Source organism: Panthera leo, chromosome D1 (genome assembly GCF_018350215.1).
Source record: "Panthera leo isolate Ple1 chromosome D1, P.leo_Ple1_pat1.1, whole genome shotgun sequence".
NCBI classification, from domain to species: Eukaryota; Metazoa; Chordata; class Mammalia; order Carnivora; family Felidae; genus Panthera; species Panthera leo.
The window spans coordinates 54,556,862-54,577,749 of record NC_056688.1 but is presented as its reverse complement, the minus strand read 5'-3'; the positions used below and the strand labels follow the sequence as shown (position 1 = coordinate 54,577,749).

The following is a 20,888-nucleotide window of genomic DNA, read 5'->3' as shown; positions in this document are numbered from 1 at the left end:
TTTAAAAAGGCTGTGGAGAGATGACAATGAAAAAAGAGGTGTTGCCTGGAGGAGGGGACCAGCTGCCATCTGTCTGCACAGAGGACTCTGTGCTGACTTGAGCTCACACAATGGGACTTGGAGTTTAGAAGAGTCCTCTGAACTGCCTAACAGGGTTGCTAAAATTCTAAAAACCAGTGTCCCTGCAAAACCTCTTGAACTAACTATCTTTGCAAATAGGATTTCAGCCATCATTTGACACTGACAGTTTAATAACCAGTAACATTCTAAAACACTTTGGAGTTTACAGAAAACATGGAAATCTATTTGGTTGGTATCATTTTTCTCATTCATTCATGCAAATATTTATTCATCACCTACTGTCTGCCAGGCTGTGCTAGGTGCTGGGGATAAAACAGTGAACAAGTCAGAAGAAGCAAAATGTCAGAGATGGTGCCAGTCACCCAGAGCCAACAGAGGCGGGGATCTGAAATGTAGTCTGTGTGACCAGAGGACCACCTCTTTTTCAACTACACCACATGTCACTGTTCACTCTAAAAGCAAAGGAATGGGCTAGATAACCTCTAATAATCCCTCAGGCCATTATTTAAAATGAAAGAGAGAAAGGAAGAAGAGAAAATAAAACCTATTCCATATATTAACCACATCTGTCAGTCAACAACTCAAAGCAGCTGAGACTGGCATGACCAACACTCCACCCAGAACTGGGGAGTACTGCATGCCCTTGACACCTGGTTATGAGAATCTGATCTTTAATTAAATTGTGCCAGGAGGCTTTCTTTGGCAGGAGCCTGGAATGCTGCAGTCTTGAATTTGCTGAGGGATGTCCTTCTGACACGTCAAAGGCACTCCCGCTATGCAGCCTCCAGCCACTTGTTCTGGTTTAGCAACAAGAAAGCAACTGCTGAAGTAGCAGAGAGGAAAACTGTGGAGGCTGTTTCTGGGCTGTTAGGAAAGCTACTTTAATTTCTGACCCTCAGTTTCCTCTCATGTAAAATACACATAAGACTATGTACTTTATACAGGTATGAGAACTTAAAAAGCATATATAGAGAGAAGCACCTAGCATGCTACCTGGCACAAAATAGATAAATATCCATTCTTATCCCCCATTCATCTTTCTAGTTTCATCTCTATTATTCCCTAAACTTGTTCATTCCAACTCGATATTCTTTCATGCCCCTGCCTTTGCCCACACTGTTCTCTCTGCCTAAATGTCCCAACTTGTCTGCCAAGCAAACTCCTACTCATTCTTCAATACCCAGCTTGATTCACTTTCTCTATGAAACCTTCATAGAAACCCCCCTACTTCTATCCTTTCCCCAAAATTTAATAGCATTCTATACATACTTCTATGCAGCAGTTTCCATATAATCATAATAACCTCACCAGACTATGAACAAGCCAAAGGACAAAACTGAGTCTGATTAATCTCTATTCTCCAAGTCCCACCCAGCACAAACCTGGCACACATGAGGTAACTAGCAAAGGTTCACAGACTAAGCATGCCTTGTTTACAAGAAAAAAACATAGGCGCTAGAAGGATCATGAAAAATCAGCCAGTTCCAAACCTTTATTTTATAGCTGGGAACCTGAAACCCATAGGGGTATGAAATTTCCCTAAGATCACTCAATGAAATAATGAGGACATGATGAGCCTCTGATTATTCTGATTCTCTTAAAAACACTCCCTTTCTACACTAATTATAGTTTGAGACAAAATGAACAAAGGACTATACCTGGAATCAGAGAGGTATGAGATGCAGCAAAATGAAATGGAAAAGGCAGAGAGATTTGGAGTCACAGACTTAAGGCAGCCATGTACCTTCACCCTTCCCTCCTCTCACCAATCAGATCTACATATCTTCCTCACTTCTACCACCTGTGCAGATAGCCACTAGAGTTACCTGCAGAAACTAGTAGCAAAGGTCTGATACCTCTCCCTACCATCTTGGGAAATTCCTGACCTGCAGTTCCAGTTAAGCTATTCTCAACAGTTAAGGATAAGCTTCAAACCATCAGACTTCACAATGGATGCCCTGAACTAAGAAAATCATCGCTGAAACCTGAGGCCCATACAATCTGAGAGCTGAAAGGAACCTATATGGCCATCTGGTTCAACCACCCAAGGAACAATGAAATCTACTCAGCTGCCTCTTACATGGATGACCTTCTAGTCAATCTCTGCCTAAACATATCCTGTGATTTCCCACACTGCCACATGCTGCCTCAAAGGAACATTTTCTCTTGGAAGTGTTAAGAACCACAGCTTAAAAGTGGACTGCCCTCTCTCCTCTAAAAGATAATCAGGACTAAGTCAATCAAGCTTCCAGTGTCCATTTACTTCAGTCATCCTCAATCACCCAAAATCTTGTCCCCTACCTTTTCTGTATGCCCTCTAATCTCATCAAATTCCTCACCCCCTCCTAATTCTGGATCCCTTTCACTATTTCCTCTGTATCTTCCCATTTGTCATGGGCTAACTCCCCTTGCCTCCTTTTCTTAAAAGAAACCTGGCTATCACCTAAAAAAGAGACTTCAGCAGCCCTCTCAACTGGAAGCTATTTTCTCTCTCATACCCAACGTATCAGTGTTGTCCTTAACTTTTCAGAGCTATTTCCAAACAATTCCTTTCTCCTTGTAAAAACCTCTTTCCTTTGAGCAGCCTCCACTGGTTGCTATCACACTTCCGTCCTGCCTAATACTCACTTCCCGGTCACCTCACTCAAAGGCTTTATAGTTCCTTGATCAGTCTTCTTCTGTACCCCTCTAGTTATCATTCTAGGTGACTTTTACAGCCACAATGATAACCATTCCAACACTCTGGCCATTTCAATTACAGACCTCCAGTCCAAGCTGGCCAATACTCCCATGATCACACCCTAGACCTTATCACCAAAATGTGCATCAACTCCAATATCTGGAATGAATCATATATACTCTAACACAATCTCCAAGCCATGCAGCTCACTTGCTCAAGAAGTTCTACTACAATTCCTAGACTTTCTATTGAGCTCTAATCCACTATCCATTAGTACCTCCAGCCTTCACTTCTCTTTTTCCTTAATTACAGTCCATAAAAATCACTCAAACATCAAAACCCATCAGTCCTCTAAAACTCAACAACAAAAATCCTAACAACTCAATTCAAAAGTGGGCAAAGGATCTGAATAGACATTTTTCAAAAAAAAAGGTATGTGAATGGCCAATAAGCACATGAAAAAATGTTCAACATCACTAATCATCAGGAAAATGCAAGTCAAAACTACAATGAGATAATACCTTGCATCATTAGGATGGCTACTATCAAAAAAAGAGAAACCAACAAGTATTGGTGAGGATGTAGAGAAATTAGAACCCTTGCTCACTGCTGGTGGGAATGTAAGATGGTACAGCCACTATGGAAAATAGTGTAGTGGTTCCTCAAAAAATTAAAAATAGAATTACCATATGATCCAGCAATTCCACTTCTGGGTATACAGACACACACACAAATGGGGTCTCAAAGAGACATTTGCACACCTGTGTCCATAACAGTATTATTCACAATAGCTAAAATGTAGAAGCAATACAAGGATCCATTGGCAGATGAACAGATAAGCAAAATGTAGTATACACATACACTCAAATATTATTCAGGGAAGGACAGAAATTCTGTAACATGCTACAATATGGATGAACCTTGAGAACACTATGCTAAGTTAAATAAGTCAATCACAAAAAGACAAATACTATATGATTCCAATAATATGAGATCTTTAGAGTAGTCAAAATCATAAAGATAAAAAGTATGATGGTGGCTGCCAGAAGCTGGTGGGAGGCGAAATGGAGAGTTACTGTTTAACAGGCCGAGCTTCAGTTTTGTAAAATAAAAAGAGTTCTAGGATGAATGCTGGTGATGGTTGCATAATAATGTGAATGTATTTAATGCCACTGACCTGTACACTTAAAAATAGTTAGTATGGTAAGTTTTATGTTATATACATTTTACCACAATAAAAAAAAAGGAAAAAGTAAGGGGAATTAGAATTTACTAAATACGCTACAATGTGCTCAAAGTTCACAATGGTATCACAGTCATATTACCATAGGAGCCTGTTAACACTGGGGTAGAGGCCAATGAACTGAGACTTAAGATATTAATTACAGGGGGCGCCTGGGTGGCTCAGTCAGTTGAGCATCCAACTCTTGATTTCAGCTCAGGTCACGATCTCATGGTGAGACATGAGATCAAACCCTGCCTCGGGCTCTGTGCTGGCTGAGGAGCCTGCTTAATTAAGATTCTGTCTCCCCCATTTGTGCACGCATGTTTTCTCTCTCTCAAAAAAAGATATTAATTACAGGCAAATGATGACTGGTTCTCAGTAAAATCTGTAGGACAATAAGACAGTTTATAACAGGCTTTCACTGTACATATATACTTTAAATAAATCTGATCAATCTAAACAAATCTGATTAAAACACACACATGACACACAGAAAACAAAACAATCAATCCCTTTGCCTCCTCTCCCTTTCCAAAATTCAACTGGAAAAATCTCAGCTTTGGCATACCTGAACTCCCTCCCAAATGTCTCTATACTGAAGCAGTTGAATGTCCTAGAGAACATTGCCTGATTGACTGCTTTCACTTGAAAATTATGAATACCTCCCTACATATGATTACCTTGCCTCAAATGAGCACTCAGTTGGGCTTCCCACTCACCCTTTCCCCTTTGCTGATGAACTCACCTTCTGTGAGAAAATAGAAATCTTTGCAGGAGAATTCCATCTTCCCACTCCCAAATCTATGTGCCTGTCTGCACCTGCATCACCCAGTTACAATGAAGGAAGTGTTCCTACTCCCATCAAAAGCCATTCTCTCTTTTCCCTGTACTCTTTTACTTGCACTCCCTCTCACCTGGAATGATCTCTTTCAGCTACATTAATCAACCAATCAATTAATCAGTCTCTCTCCCCCACTCCCTCTCTTTTTTAGATATATTCAGTCATTCAACAAATATTTATCAAGCATCTACATTATCCCAGTACTACTCTAGCTGAATAAGACAAAGTCCCCGTGTTTGTGAATTCTATGAACTAGTAAAAGAAGCAGACAAAGAAATAAGCAAATAAATATGCAATGTCAAATCCATAATGGAAATTAAAGAGTAATACATGTGAATATGGAGAGGAACAGGGATGGGTGGTATGTAAGACAAGATGATCAGGAGAGGCTTCTCTGAGGAAGAGACACTTAAGACCTGAATAAATGAGACAACTAATCTTAGTAATACCTGGAAGCATTTTAAGCAGAGAGAGCAGTAAGTACAAATGTCCTAGATGAGACTATTTGGGGGCATGTAGGGCAGCAAAAAGGACAGCAAGACAAAAGTTTACTGAACCAGGAAAAGCATGGCAGAAAACTAAGATTAGAGATATAGCCAGGGGTCAGATTATGTAGGACTTTACAGTCCCACAAACAGTAAGTTTGAATTCTGTGTCAAGCATGAGAAGATACTAACGAGTTTTGAGTAGTGTTCTGATTTATGTTTAAACCACTCTGGTTGCAGAGAACAGACTGCAGGGGAGCAAAGGAAAAGTAAAGAGACCATTAAGAAATTATTATAATAGTCCAGGTAGAAACTGATGATGCCTTAATGGATTGCAGTCAGTATACAGCAGTATAAGCAAAGATAGATATTTTGAAGGTGGAGCCAAATGGTTTATTTAGAGATTGGATGTGAGAAAAAAGGAAAAATCAAGATGATCTCTAAATTTTTGGCCTGTTCTGAGAATACTGAGTGAATATAAACATATTATAGTGTCTCCCATTCAAAGACACCAACATCTTCCTCAAAACATCACACATTTCTTGTTGCCCTTCATAGCACAGCTTCTCAAAAGAATTGTCTATTTATACTATCTCCACTTCCTCCTCTTCTATTTGCCAAGTAATATTCTACTATTGCACCAAAAGTAGTCAAGATTACCAATCATCTCCATGTTGCCAAATCAAATGGTTACTATTCTGTCTTCACCTTACTCAATCTCTCTGCAGCATTCACCTGCTTCTCCTTCTTTTTGTGTACTCCTATCTCCTTTGCAGACTCTTCCTAGCTATCCTCGACATGTCCAAGGTTAGAAACCTCCTTTCTTCATATGTTACATTCTCATCTAGATGATCTCATCCATTCCCATGGCTTTACATATTACCTATATGTTGATGTTATCCAAGTTTCTATCTTTAGCCCAAAAGCTCTCTTTCAGATTAGTAACATCTGTTAGACAATTCCACCTGTATTTCTTATAAGTACCTAAACCTAACATGAATAAATGAAACTTTTGGTATTCACAGCATCTATGATAAATTTTAATTGTATTTGCTTATTTATTATACATCTCCATCAATAAACAGAAAGCTGCACAAAGGAGCAACTAAGCCTTGTGTTTACTAATATATACTTAGCAACTAAATAGGGCTCAGCAAAAGTAGACACCAAGATTTACCAGACCCTGTCTCTACCCTCCAAATAGTCACATACTAATAGGATAGGCAGATACATAAACCGCAATGACAGTATGACATGACATGGTAAGTGCCACTGTCAGTGGTGAGAGGAAGAACGTGAGTGCTTCATGAATCCCAAAGAAGGGCCCTTAATAGCCCTGGAGTCAAGGAAGGCTTTTTTTTTAATATGAAATTTATTGTCAAATTGGTTTCCGTACAACACCCAGTGCTCATCCCAACAGGTGCCCAAGGAAGGCTTTGTTAAGAAGACAACTTAAGAGTTTATTTTTGCAAGCATAGTTATTCAGTGCCTACTATACACTTTTTTCTTTTTTATATAATTATGTTCAAGCTTTACAGTAACTCTTCAAGGTAGGTATAAATATATTCAATTTTATATATGAAGCTTAGAGAGATTAAAAACCAAGTAGTTAGTAGGTAGTGGAACCAAAATTTGAACTGAGGTCAGTCTGCTTTTCAATCCCTCCACCTTCCTTTCTTTCTTTTCTTTACTCTTCTTTTTTTTTTTCCTGTATCACAAGGCATCACCAAAAATAATATCTTTTATACTTGCCACCTACTATTTGTTTGACCTAAAAGAAATCACTATACCTCTTGACTTCAGTTTTTAGCATGGGGTTCAATTACCAGTCAGTCTCTAAATCCTCCTCATTCTAACTCCCTCATTTTCCTTTGTTATTAAAGATTGAGACTCATGGCACCTGGGTAGCTCAGTAGGTTACCGTTACTTGTCAGACTCTTGATTTCGGCTCAGATCACAATCTCACAATTCGTGTGAGATTGAGCCCCGCATCAGGCTCTGTGCAGACAGCCTGGGATTCTCTCCCTCTCTCTCTGCTGTTCCCCTACTTGTGCCAGCTCTCTCTCTCTCTCTCTCTCAAAATAAATAAATAATCTTTAAAAAAAAGATTGAGGGGTGCCTGGGTGGCTCAGTCGGTTAAGCACCCGACTTTGGCTCAGGTCATGATCTTGCGGTTCACGAATTCAAGCCCTGTGCCCATCTCTGTGCTGACAACTCAGAGCTTGGAGCCTGCTTCCTGTGTCTCCCTCTCTCTCTGCCCATCCCCTGCTCATCCTCTCTCATTCATTCTCTCTCATTCATTCTCTCTCTCTCTCTCTCCCTCCCTCTCAAAAATAAATAAAACATTAAAAAAAAAAAAAAAAGATTGAGGCTCAGTTTTAAAACAGTCAGTGAGCAACCCTAGGCATTTCTTTCATGCTATAGCATCTAAGCATTTTTCATGGTGAAAATACATTCACAAATAACCACAGTAACATCTATAGATCAGTTCACAGTTTACAAATTAGTTTCACACATTCATTATTTCATTTGATCTTCACCAACCCCGTGAGGTGTTAAATCCCTATTTTACAGAGGCCAATGGAAGTGAAATGCCTAGCCTAGCTCTATCAGGTCTCTGGCCTCTAAAGCCCACCAGAAATTGAATTTAAGAAAATAGAGGGGTGTGGAAGGGGATGAAGACAGCAAATGACTCATAGAGGAAGCTCACCCAAGTGGCCTAGAGCCAGAAGAAATTAACAGGGACCAAGTCAGTTTCCCTTCCAAGGTAATGAGCGTTTAGCCATGGCACAGTGACCTACCACGTGGAACTGCTCTGTTTTCATTTCAGTAGTACCTTGAGTCCAGCACCAGAAAAGAAAATGTAAGAACACTCTTTGTACACTGCATACACAGGGTCTGAAGACAACATGGCATAAAAGAACAGATACCACCTTTAGAGAAGACTTGAATTTAGGTCCAATCTCTGCCACTGACTTGCTGAATAAAAAGTTCCCTCCCTCTGTGTTATCATAGCCCCTTGTGCTTCTGCCACATATACTTATCACATGAGGTTATAGACACCCATACTCCTTGACCTGCAATGGAAGGTAGCAACTTAGTCCAATTTCCATCTTTGTATCCCCAGCACCTGGCACCACAACTAACACTGAACAGATGATCCAGAGAATGTGTGATGATAGATGTCGTATTCAAAGCTTTTTGTATACATATGCATTCCACATTATAGTCTACCCAGGGAGTGCCAGGAAAATAGCAACCTTGTCTTCTTATCTCTGCTTCCTCTCTCACTTCTCCTACTTTGAGGACACTGCTCAAGAAGAGTTTGTTGAGGAGAAACAAAACAGTCCAAAAAGCTGGCCTTCGGAGGGAAAGAAATTAACCTATATGGTCCTCTTTCCCAGACTATAGTCTTTCCCACCATACCTACCTCAACCTCCAAATAACCCCTAACTTTCCCAGTCCACCTTCTTCTTCAAAAGACCATTGTTCTTCTCTCCAGTATCCCACCCTCCTCCCTCTACCCCATCCCTGCTATCCACTCTTCTTCCCTTGGCTCACAAGTCCACCTCTTTTCCTCCAGGTCAACAATGAAAGCTGCCACAGAGCCTTTCTTCCTCTCCCAGTCACTTGTCTCACAAAAGAGAGTCTGGGCCCAGCCCTACTGGACACCTTGTTCTACTCCCACTCTAGTCTTCAAGCTGTCCATTTTCCATCTTGCTTACTCCCTATGCTGTCCCCTCCCCTCTGGGAAGGAGGTAGGGGTCAAATCCTGGAAGAAAGATTGCTTATTGGCAGGCCCAAAGCAAGGCACAGATGAAGTAAGGAGACAGACTGGCAGAGAATTTGTAGATGAAAGCTCAAAGTAAGGGAAATAGGTAGGAAACGGAGAGTGTTTGGACCTCAAACACCACAAAAAGGTCCATACAAACCAGTAGGTTTATTAATAATGAGAAAGTTTAACCAACAGTTCTAAAAGGAAAAGAGAAGAAAGCCTAACCAAGAAGAGAAGGACCCAAGAGAGGGAAGGAAAAACTAGCTATGGAGGGTAAAGGATAAGAAAGGGAAGTATGAGGAGAGCAAGAAGAAGAAAGAAAATGGAGGGCAGGAGAAAAAACAGGGGAAGGAAAAATGAACAGGAGTAGGAAATAGAAAAATGGGGCAAGGAAGACAAGGAGGCAGAGTCACAGAAAAACTGGGGGGAGGTAGGGGATCAAAATCATCCAGGTAAGTTAGTATCAGGCCTAGTGTTTCTTGGTCCCAGATGATTAAGAAGGAAAGAATTATACAGAGTAAGACATTGCACAGCCCCCAAGGTCTGTCATTAACTAGGCTGAGTAAGGAGGGGGCTCCAGAAAAGATAGCCTAGTTTATTTTTTTTTTAACATTTTATTTTATTTTTTTAGAGGGAACGAGAGAGAGCATGCAAGCAACCTGGGAAGAGGGATAGAGGGAGAGAGAGAATCTCAAGCAGGCTCCAGGCTCAGCACTGAGCCCCATGCGGAGCTCGATTCCATGACCCTGGGATCACAACCTGAGCTGAAATCAAGAGTCACACACTCCACTGACTGAGCCACCTAGGCACCCCAAAGATAGCCTACTTTAAAGCAGCTTTACACTCAAGTATCAAATCACTGGCCAGTTCACAGAAAAACCATTAACATGCCTTGACCTGTTTCTTTCCAACCCCACCTCCCTACATCCAACATACCTACACTCAACACTAAAATAATCAGCCTCTGCCTTGCCCATGAAGTCTCTGGGTCCTCAGCAGACCAGCAAGATGTCATCCAAAAGGCTGGCTGGAGGACAGGATACAAAGGCCTGCTCTCAAGTTCCCCTGTCTTCTACAGGATTGAAGGGGACATCTCTGCAGCCCATTCTAGGGTTTAACCAGCTTACTTTTCCAAAAGGCAGTTACAGTCTAGGGAAGCCAGAGTTACAAAAAGAACATCAAGCTCTTCACTGCGTAGATAAGGAAACTGAGGCCCACAGAGGCTACCGGAACAGGACCAGCCTGGGTCTCCTATCTCCCGGTTTACTCCACCTCTTAACAGGTTATTTATAATATAATGGCCCTCCCCAGCACCCAAAAGAAAACCCCCAGGGTCCCAGCAGGCCAGCACCTAAGCCAAGGTAGAAGAAAGCATCACCCAAACCACCAAAGAGAGGGTGTTAGCAAAGGAGAACGGCTCCTGAGGCACAGCAGTTCCCCCAAACCAGCTTCCCCTTCCCAACCTTTCCTAGCCAGAGCTGATTCCAGGTGCTGGCCTAGCCCTAGGCCGGCTCTATCTGAGGGTTCCGCCCTCAGCCCTTTCACTTAGAGTCTCTTTCCTTCAGAGACCCTAAACCCACCGGTCTGTGCGGCACCACTCCCCGGAAGCCAATGGAGACCCCTCCCCCTCCCAGCAGTGCCCAGCTGGGCGTGCCCCAGGGTGGGCCAGCATTACCTGGTGGGGGGAGCTGGCCCCGGCATCTCTGGCTACTGTTTTTGTCGCAGAGCCGCACCTCTCCCGCCCAGCTAGCGGCACAACGCCCTGGCTCCACCCGCGCCGCTCTACTCAGCTGGGGCCGAGCTCCCAGCAGCTCAGCCGCCCCAGCTCCCGCTCTCGGTTGCAGCACGCTCCCGCCCTCGCAAGGCTCAGCGAAGGCGCAGCTTCGGGGTTGGTGAAGCAGAAGGGGCGGGGGAAGAAGGGAGGGAAGGAGGCGGGAGTAAACGGCGCTTCTCCCTCCCTCTCCCCCGAAGAAGCTCTGAGGGCGGGGAGACTGCTACCTTCCCACCCTCTCAGCTATTCTCCCCCACCTAGTCCCGCTACCTAGCAGGAGGTAATTTCTCGCTGGGGCTAGGCTTTCCAGGGCCTGTCAGAGTCCTGGGTGAGCCCCAGAGTCAAGGAAGAGAACCAGACCCGCTCTGTACCTTAGTTTCTGCATCTGTACAAGGACTCAAGGGCACTTCAGGTCAAACCAGGTATTTTATCAGATCAGCCTTCAGGGAAAGAGATGCACCCACGCCTCTATACCACCAAGGTGTCAGGTTCTAATTCTAATGCCCGAGGGGAAACTCTAGGTGGGCACTTACAGCTGCTTCTAAGCAAAGAAAGCTCAGCAGCAGCTACCATTTATTAAGTGCTATTGTGTACCAGACGCTTTACAAAACGTTTTGTGTAGGGGCACCTGGGTGGCTCAGTCGGTTAAGCGTTGTACTTTGACTCAGGTCATGATCCAGTAGTCTGTGAGTTCAAGCCCCTCAACTGGCTCTGTGCTGACAGCTGGGATCTTGGAGCCTGCCTCAGATTCTGTGTGTGTGTGTGTGTGTGTGTGTGTGTCCCTCCCCCACTCACTCTGTCTCAAAAAATAAACATTAAAAAGAATTTTTAAAAAAAACAAAATGTTTTGTCTGTCTCACCACAACCCGATGAAGTAGGCACTCTACCAAATCACATGTCAAAACTGAGGTCCAGGAAGAACGTGGTTTCATACAATAGGTATTTCTTAAGCACATATTGTGAATCAGGCATTGTAATGAGCCCTAAGCTGAGCAACACATTACAGGACATTCATTAACCCTGGCCCAGACCCCCTAAACCCCACCAGTGCCCCCACAATCATTTAACATTAAACAAAAAAGCCTTCATACATTTCCAAATGCTCCCTAAGAGGTAATATTATGCCACTAACTACCCCCCTCTACACCCTGCTCTTGAGATATATGGCAGGAGTCAGATTATGCAAGGTCTCTTCCAGGTCAGAACTAGGAGTTCGCGTTTTGTTCCGTTTTAACAATCAGAAGACTTTGGGTGATTTTAAGCAGAATAATGAGATCTAATTTACATCTTTAACAGATCACTGATTGCTGAATGGAGAATAAAGGGGAGGATGATAGAAACAAGAAAACAAGTTAGTAGGTTCTTTCAGAACTCCAGGCAAGAGAAGATAATAATGATTTTGACTAATATATTGGAAGACGAGCTGAAACAAAACAAGCATATTCTAAGGATACGGCTTGAAGAAGCTGCAGCAGAACTTAGTGAAAGATAGAATGTGATGGATGAGAGAGGAGAGTGACTTCCCCAAGACCACACAGCCAGAAAACGGCTGAGTTGTCCCAACTCTGGCCTGACTCCTAAGCCTATGCTTTACTTCTCTCTGCCATGTTAGTCATCTTTAGATCAACTGCCATAACCCCTATCCCTACTGCCTAGCAAAGAGCAGATAACCAGCATTATGCCTGATCAATAATTTAAGGATGCTCGACAGAAATTTTATGGTATTTATCCATTTTCCTTGTCAGATGTCTACACCTCCATTCAATGTGGCCAAATTATTTAACTGCAGAAGGATGTAAGGAAAGAATTCCATGAGGACAGAAAGAGCTCTTATGTTAAGTATCTTCCATCTTTCCCAGACCCTGAGCACCCATACTAGTCCACTTACCAGAAGTCCCAAATTTGATGGAGGAGATAGGGAATTTATTGAAGACACCCACATTATAGAGAATTGGTCAGTAACACCGGCTGGGGGACCTACGACACTATGAGAACTCAGCTTCAAAGTCGTTTTAGGATGTTCCTTTAACCCCATACCCTTGTATCAACGTATACAGAGTTGATGAAAGTCAGGAACAGTCTTCTGCTTTGGACATAGTTTTTCAAAGTAATGATCAATAATCATAACATCTGATCTTACCCAACTTTCCACCCCATGTAGCATCCCCCCTCTTACAGATGGTTTTCTAGGTTCTGCTGAAATATATGTAGGTACAGACAGCTTCCTTGAAAACAGCACTATTAGACAATGCTTCCTAACATTCAGCCAGGTGCCTCTCTGTAAACTTCCAATTCTGCCTCCTGGAAAACATCCTTCAGAGCAAATATTAAAGGCTTTCAGATATATGTTATGGTAATCTATGAAGTCCCCGCACTTCTCTTCTCCAGGATAAATACTCCCATGTTCTATTCATCACCTGTTCATTCAATAACTACTTAAGATCTTGTATAAGCCACCAGGGATAGAAACATCAGTAAACAGGACCAACCTTTATGGTTTACGGTTTTAATATGATGGTTTTCAACTCTCCCTTTGCATCAAAATTGCCTGGGAAACTTTAAAAATATACACTGAAGGGCGCCTGGATGGCTCAGTCATTAAGCATCTGACTTCGGCTCAGGTCATCTCACAGTTGGTGAGTTCGAGTCCCACATCAGGTGAGCACGAGCCCCACTTTGGGTGAGCTCGAGCCCTGCTTGGCTCCAGCCCTGCTTCGGGTAAAAACGTGAGTCCCAAGTAAGCACCACTTCTCTCTCTCTCTCTCTCTCTCTCTCTCTCTCTCTCTCCCTCTCTCTCTCTCTCTCTCTTTTCCTCCCTCTGTCTCTCTGCCCATAATGGGATATTCTATCTCTCTGCCCCTCATTCACTTGCACCCTCTCTCTCTCTCTCTAATAAATAAAAATAAAAAGAGTTTGGTTATGACTTTTCAGATACAACAGCAAAATCACGATCCATAAAATAAAAAGTTGGTAAATTGGACTTTATTAAAATGTACAACTTCTGCAAAAGATACCCATTAAGAAAATGGAAAGACAAGTCATAGACTGAAAAAATATTGGCAAAACACATATCTGATAAAGAACTTGTATCCAAAATGTACAAAGAACTCTTAAAACTCAACAGCAAGAAAACAACCCAATCAAAAAAAATGGATAAAATAATCTGGACACCCCAACAAAGATATAGAGAATATGAAGAGACAATCAGCATCATATGTCATTAGGGACAATAATGAGGTGCAACTACATACCTATTGGAATGGCTAAAACCCAAAACACTGATAACACCAAATGTGGGTGAGTATACAGCAACAAGGATTCTCATTCACTGCTGATGGGAATGCAAAATGGAACAGCCACTTTGGGAGACAGTTTGGCAGTTTCTTATAAAGCTAAATACAGTATAGGCTTACCATACAATTGGCAATTGCACTCCTAGGAATTTATCCAAGTGTGTTGAAAATTTATGTCCACACAAAACCTTGTCCACAAATATTTATTACAGCCATATTCTTAATTGTCAAAGTTTCGAAGCAACTAAGATACCCTTCAATAGATCAATGGGTAAACAAACATCCATACAACAGTTTATTATTCAACAATAAAAAGAAATGAACTTTCAAACCTCAAAAAGACACAGAAAAACCTGAAGTGAAAGAGTGTCAAATATAAAGCTAGGCTGAAAAGCATGATATTCTTGGAAAATGCAAAACTATAAAAGCAGCAAAAATATCCGTGGCTGCCAGGGGTTTAGAAGGGGGTTGGGGTAAGGATTAGCAGGTGGAACCCTGGGCACTTTTAACACAGTGAAACTATTCTATATGATATTGTAATGGTGGATAGGATACATGACATTATGCACTTGTCAAAACCCACAAAACTGTACAGCACAAAGAGTGTACCCTAATATAAACTATGGACTTTAGTTAGTAATAATGTGTCAATATTGGTTCATCAATTGTACCTAATTCACAACACTGCAAGATGTTGACCACTGACAAAGTGTAAGGGAGAGTGGTAGAAAGAGAGTACATAGGAGCTCTTTGTACTTTCTGATCAATTTTTCTGTAAGCCTTAAACTGATCTAAAAATAAAATGTATTAAAATAAAATAAAAAGTAAAAGTTTCAAGCAATATAAAGGACATACAAGACAAAGCTCATTTTCTTTTTTAGTAGATTCATTAAACATAAAATTACTCTGTCAAGTGGCTATAAAAATTTCTAAACACTCTCAATTTTTATGCTTATCTCATTGTAGACTGAGAACAGGTCAGACTCTACTTTGAGTAGTGGTGATCTAGGACATCTTCCACTATGCATAAACATGATACTCTAAGTGCAGTCTGTCCCCTTCAGAACATTGTTGGACTATCACCTCCTTTAACTCTACTTACCTCCAATAATTTAGTCTGAAGCTGCATTAGTTTTTAGCCACTGCAATGTCTTTGCTGACATTGAGCTCAGGCAGCCAAAACCACCATTTCTATAAGAATAGCATCATGCTAGGTCTTCTCCAGCCTGCCCATATGTTGCTATTTCTTTGAGACTTAAAATGTATAACTTCTCTGTCATCCTCCTTAAATTCCATCTTGTTGGCTTCAACCCATCTTTGCAAGCTCACTTGCTCACTTGCTCTCTCTCTCTCTCTCTCTCTCTGCCATCTAGAATAGTTTTCCCTTCCAGTCTTTATCACCTGTAAATCTAATAAGTATTCTATCTCTTCAAAAATTTATCAAACATCTACCATGTGTCCTTGCCTATACTAGGCTTCAGGGATTAAAGACAACTTAGAAATGGCCTATGTCTCCACTAATCACCACTAATAGTGGAGGCAAGCATATATAAAATGAAGAGTCCCACACTAGAAAACTGAATAAACAAAATAAACTGGATAAGGTAGAAGAAACAACAAAACATTATCATATAATATAAAGCAGGCCCGCTAACATTTTCAGCAGGAAAGATCAAATTTAGGCATTTTCTATTGTAGATTTCAGTTCTCAAAAACCAGGTGCTGATTCAGTTATAGAAGGCTGGCTAGCTGGCTCACTCCTAGCCAGCCAGCCAGCTAGGTGCTTCTTTCAATGGTGGGTGCTACTATAGGAAGCTTGGCTAAACTTGGCTCCCTCTGATTAAACATAAGACTCATGAAAATGAGGCATACTGGTAAGAAGCCAGAATTCTATTTATTACTGAGGGTTAATAATGAAGGAAGCTTTATTACTGAGGGCTAATAACCAAACTTACGATTAAGGAAGAAACTATAAGCTAAAGAAATAAAAAAGCAGACTCAAATGAGGTAGAAGGGACTTTAAAGCCAAAACTGTACATTCAAAGAGAGAAATTAAATCTTAGAGATAAAAAATAATTTGCGCAAGTTTACATAAGTTGGCAGTTAACTTGTTTTAGGTGCAATTACTCCTTGCATTTATATAGTCCTTTGGTTCACAAAGTAAATAATTCATAAGTTATTCTTCTGAGTCATGGACCCTGACCAGTAATGTTTTATCCATGTAATCACCTTAGGCCTGACCAGGCCCTTTTAGGTCACTTACCTGGCTTGTATACACATATGAGTTTATGACCCTCGGTAACACTATATAAAGGCTAATGATTGGTAATAATTAGCAAATTTTCTTTAGACACTACAGGTTTCAACCTAACTAATGGCTTATGTATAGTGATTATACAGCCCATAGGAAAAAGAAAGATTGTTTTTATTTGATTATTTTGCGACCACAAATAATTTTAAGAACAACGCATTTACTGATTGAAAATTACAATTTTCCCATATCACCAGTTAAATGTAGGAGGAAGTCAGGCAATAATGATGACTTTGCTTATAAAGTAGTCATCGAACATACTATTCTTTCTTGTAATTAGATGGCAAGGCCAGTTGCCTATTAAGTACCATGAAATGAGGTACAGTATAAAATAAATAGAAATGCCTGGGTGGCTCAATCGGCTAAGTGTAGACTCTTGATTTTGGCTCAAGCCATGATCTCATGGTTGGTAAGTTTGAGCCCCGTATTGGGTTCAGCACCGTGTCACCATGGAGCCTACTTGGAATTCTCTCTCCTTCTCTCTGCCCCTACCCCACTCATGTGCTCTCTCTCCCTCTCTCTCTCAAAATAAATAAATAAACTTAAAAAATTAAAAATAAAAATAACAGCTTACAAAAATACTGCAAGAAAAGAAAGAAGCAATGGAGGAGATAGCATTTGGGCTGGATATTGAAGAAGCAGAATTTTTATAGATAGAGGTATTGAGATTGGGGATAATGGTAGAGAATTCCCCTGAGGAAACCACAAAAGCAAAGACTCAAAGGAGGAAAAAGCATTCACTCTGTTTAGACAATAGTAAATAGTCTGATAATTCAAGAAAAGAGCAAATAATCTCATCATTCATTCACTACTTACTGAATATGTTCTACATGCCAGACACAGTGCTAGTCATAAGGGATGCAAACATTAGGAGACCTACATCTTAGAAGCAAAGCATTTTTAAATATAAGAGAAGACAAAGCTGTGTCACTGACAGTGGGACTTAACAGATCCAAAATCTGTTCCTGCTTCAGTCATCCCCCTCTCAGTAAATAGCAACTCAACTCTTTCAGTTAGTTAGCCAAAATTTAGATTCGGCCCTGACTTCACTTTTTCTATTGCCTCTACATCAAATCCAACACAAAGCCCAAAGCCACACTGACAACCCGGTCAGTAGAAATGACTACCATTACTTCTGATCATCAGATGCTAGAATGGGTAGCTCTACCACTTCTGGCAGTGTGAGAATTCAACCTCAGTTGAAGAGCCACCAGCATCAATGCCACTTCAATGCCAGAGACTCAAACTTGCAGGCCGATGCTACTGCTTCTGCCACCAAAGACAGAAAGTTAGTTCCCCATTACTTTTTCTCTCATGTCATTAAATCCTAAATCCAAGTGCAGTTTTGGTGAAAGCTAGGTCACTGCTCTAGAAGCGGAGCAATTTGAAAAGCAACTATCTAAGATAAGATACATTTTTAGCACTTTTAGGGGATAGCATCTTTGCCCCCAAGAAGACTCATAAGTTGGGGAACACCAAATGCTATGCAGTAAAAACAAATGATACCTATTCACTTCAGTTATCTGTTCCTTGTACTTTTTCTTCCCATATGTAAATTGTTTTTTAAAAATACAGCCTATCATCCCTAATTGTGAGGGAAATGCAAATCAAAATCACAGTGAGATATCACCTCACACCTGTTAGAATGGCTGTTACCAGAAAGATAAAATATAACAAGCGTTGCTGGGATGTGGAGAAAAGGGAGCCCTTGTCCATTGCTGGTGGGCATGTAAATTGGTACAGCCACTATGGAAAACATAGTGAATGAATATTCTTCAAAAAACTGAAAATAGGGGAGCCTGGGTGGCTCAGTCGGTTAAGTGTCCAACTTTGGCTCAGGTCACGATCTCGTAGTTTGTGGGTTCAAACCCCGTGACGTGCTCTGTGCTGACAGCTCGGAGCCTGGAGTCTGCTTCGGATTCTGTGTCTCCCTCTCTCTCTGCCTCTTCCCTGCTTATGCTCTGTCTCTCTCTCTCAAAGATAAATAAAACATTTTTTAAAAAATTATTTTATATTTATTTATAATCCAAAGCCGGTTCCAGGCTCCAAGCTATCAGCACAGAGCCGGACACAGGGCTCAAACCCACAGACCATGAGGTCATGACCTGAGCCGAAGTCAGAGGCTTAACCAACTGAGCCACCCAGGTGCCCCTGTAAATAAAACATTTTTTTTAAAGTTAAAAAAAAAAAAAAAAAACCAAAATAGAACTACTATATGGTCGAGACGCCTGGGTGGCTCAGTCGGTTAAGCGGCCGACTTCGGCTCAGGTCATGATCTCGCGGTCCGTGAGTTTGAGCCCCGCGTCAGGCTCTGTGCTGACAGCTCAGAGCCTGGAGCCTGTTTCGGATTCTGTGTCTCCCTCTCTCTCTGCCCCTCCCCCGTTCATGCTCTGTCTCTCTCTGTCTCAAAAATAAATAAATGTTAAAAAAAAAAAAAAAAAAAAGAACTACTATATGGTCTAGAAATTCCACTTCTGGTATTTATCCAAAGAAACATGAATTTAAAAATTTATATGCATGATGAAGCACTATTTACAATAGCCAAGATATGGAAACAATCTAAGTATCAATTGATGGATGAATGGTTAAAGAAAATGTGATCTATACATACAACAGAATACTGTTCAACCATAAAAAAGATGAAATCTTAGCATTTGCAACAACATGGATAGACCTCAACATTATGCTAAGTGAAACGTCAGAGAAAAACAAATATGTATGATCTCACTTATATGTGGAATCTAAAAAAAAAAAAATCTCATAGATAAACACATAGAACAGATTGGTGGTTGCCAGGTGGGCAGGGGAAAGGGTTGGTGAAACAGGTGAGGGGAGTCAAAAGGCACAAACTTCCAGCTATAAAATAAGTAAGTCTTGGGAATGTAATGTACAACATTACATGGTGATTTTACCATGGTGATTATGGTAAAATATACTGTATTACATATTTGAAAGTTGCTAAGAGAGTGAATATTAAAAGTCCTCATCACAAGAAAAAGGAAAGAAAAATATTGTAACTATGGTGACAGATGTTAACAATGTGGTGAACATTTCACAACGTATACAAATACTGAATCATTATGTTGTACACCTGAAACTAATATAATGTTCTACGTCCATCATACACCAATTTTGTAAAAGTGGTAGAGCAAAAATACAAATTAAAAAAAGTACTCCATCTTACACATTGTCACTAACCCTAACAAACTAAAAATACTCTTACCATCTCCCCCAAAAAAGGACAAAACAAAGTCTTATCAATTCCAATATCCCAGCATTGAATTCTAAGGAATTTATCTCTTATTTATTGAGTGCTTTAAGTAGCAGGTACTACTCTAAGCCTCCATGCCTTTGTTCATGCTGTTATCTCTAATTGGAACAGCCTTATCTCTCATTATCTCCCTTTGTTTCCTGGCAAACTTTTAACCTTCAGGTGTTAACCTCTCCAAACTTGCCATCTCTGCTGTGGTCCTGCCCAAGGCTTGAGTAGGTCTTCATCCTTTAGGATCTTAGAGTGCCTCATGAAAATTTACCACAGATGTCTTCTATCTCCAGCCAGACTAGTAGAAGTCCCTTTGGTTAGAGAATGTTTCATTCATTTGTTTCCTCAGGACCCAATCAAAGCCTCATACATACAAAGTTCTTAACAATTATATCTACTGAATCAAAACAAATTTAAAAAATAAAAGTATCACATATCTTTTGGCCCAGCCACACAATTGCTCTCTGTCTTAATCTGCTCCCATTTAGACCCCAGGATACATGCTTGTTAAATATAGCTCTTAAATATTTAAAACTGCAGCAACACAAGTAGCTTTTTTAAAAAGATTAAAGATTATTAAGATTAAGATTATTAAGATTATTAAACAAATTCTTTACAAACCCAAAAACAGTTTGAAGGTCCATTGTGTCATCAAAGCAAAAGACATTTTAATAGGCATATCCCCATTTTAAGAAATCATAGACTCAAAGCACTTTAGATACAGATTTAAAAAAAATTTTTTTTTAATGTGTATTTATTTTTGAGAGAGAGAGAGACAGACAGAGCATAAGCAAGGGAAGGGCAGAGCAAAAGAGGAACACAGAATCCGAAGCAGGCTCCAGGCTCTGAGCTGTCAGCACAGAGCCAGATGCAGGCCTAAACCCACAAGCCGTGAGATCATGACCCGAGCCAAAGTCAGACACTTAACCAACTGAGCCACCCAGGTGCCCCCAGATTTTTTTTTTTAAATGAGCTTCCAATCTTTGTTGCCACTAAAATCTTTCTTCTCACATTAACTAAGCTTTGACTCCTGTTGTGGTGTTCCACTAGGTTAGTAAGGTATTAGAAAAGAAGTACTTCCTATGACAGTCTCTAACATTTATGCAGTTCATTACAATAAACAAAGCTCAGTCATACTCATTATCCAATTTAATTCTTACATAA

The 20,888-nt window shown here is 40.7% G+C and overlaps 1 protein-coding gene across 4 annotated transcripts in view; it reads right to left on the bottom strand.

Annotated features, from left to right (window-relative positions):
• Positions 1 to 20,888, bottom strand: part of PAK1 (p21 (RAC1) activated kinase 1) — a 152,829-nt gene that overhangs the window by 73,275 nt on the left and 58,666 nt on the right. For 2 of the 4 annotated variants that reach the window (XM_042906983.1, XM_042906984.1), the window contains exon 1: positions 10,763 to 10,959. The exons of 1 other annotated variant lie outside the window; for it this stretch is intronic. The gene's annotated coding sequence lies outside the window, so the exon portion shown is untranslated. Of the gene's footprint in view, positions 1 to 10,667; positions 10,683 to 10,762; positions 10,960 to 20,888 lie in introns of those variants that run through there. One more of the 4 variants, XM_042906986.1, reaches the window with a different exon arrangement.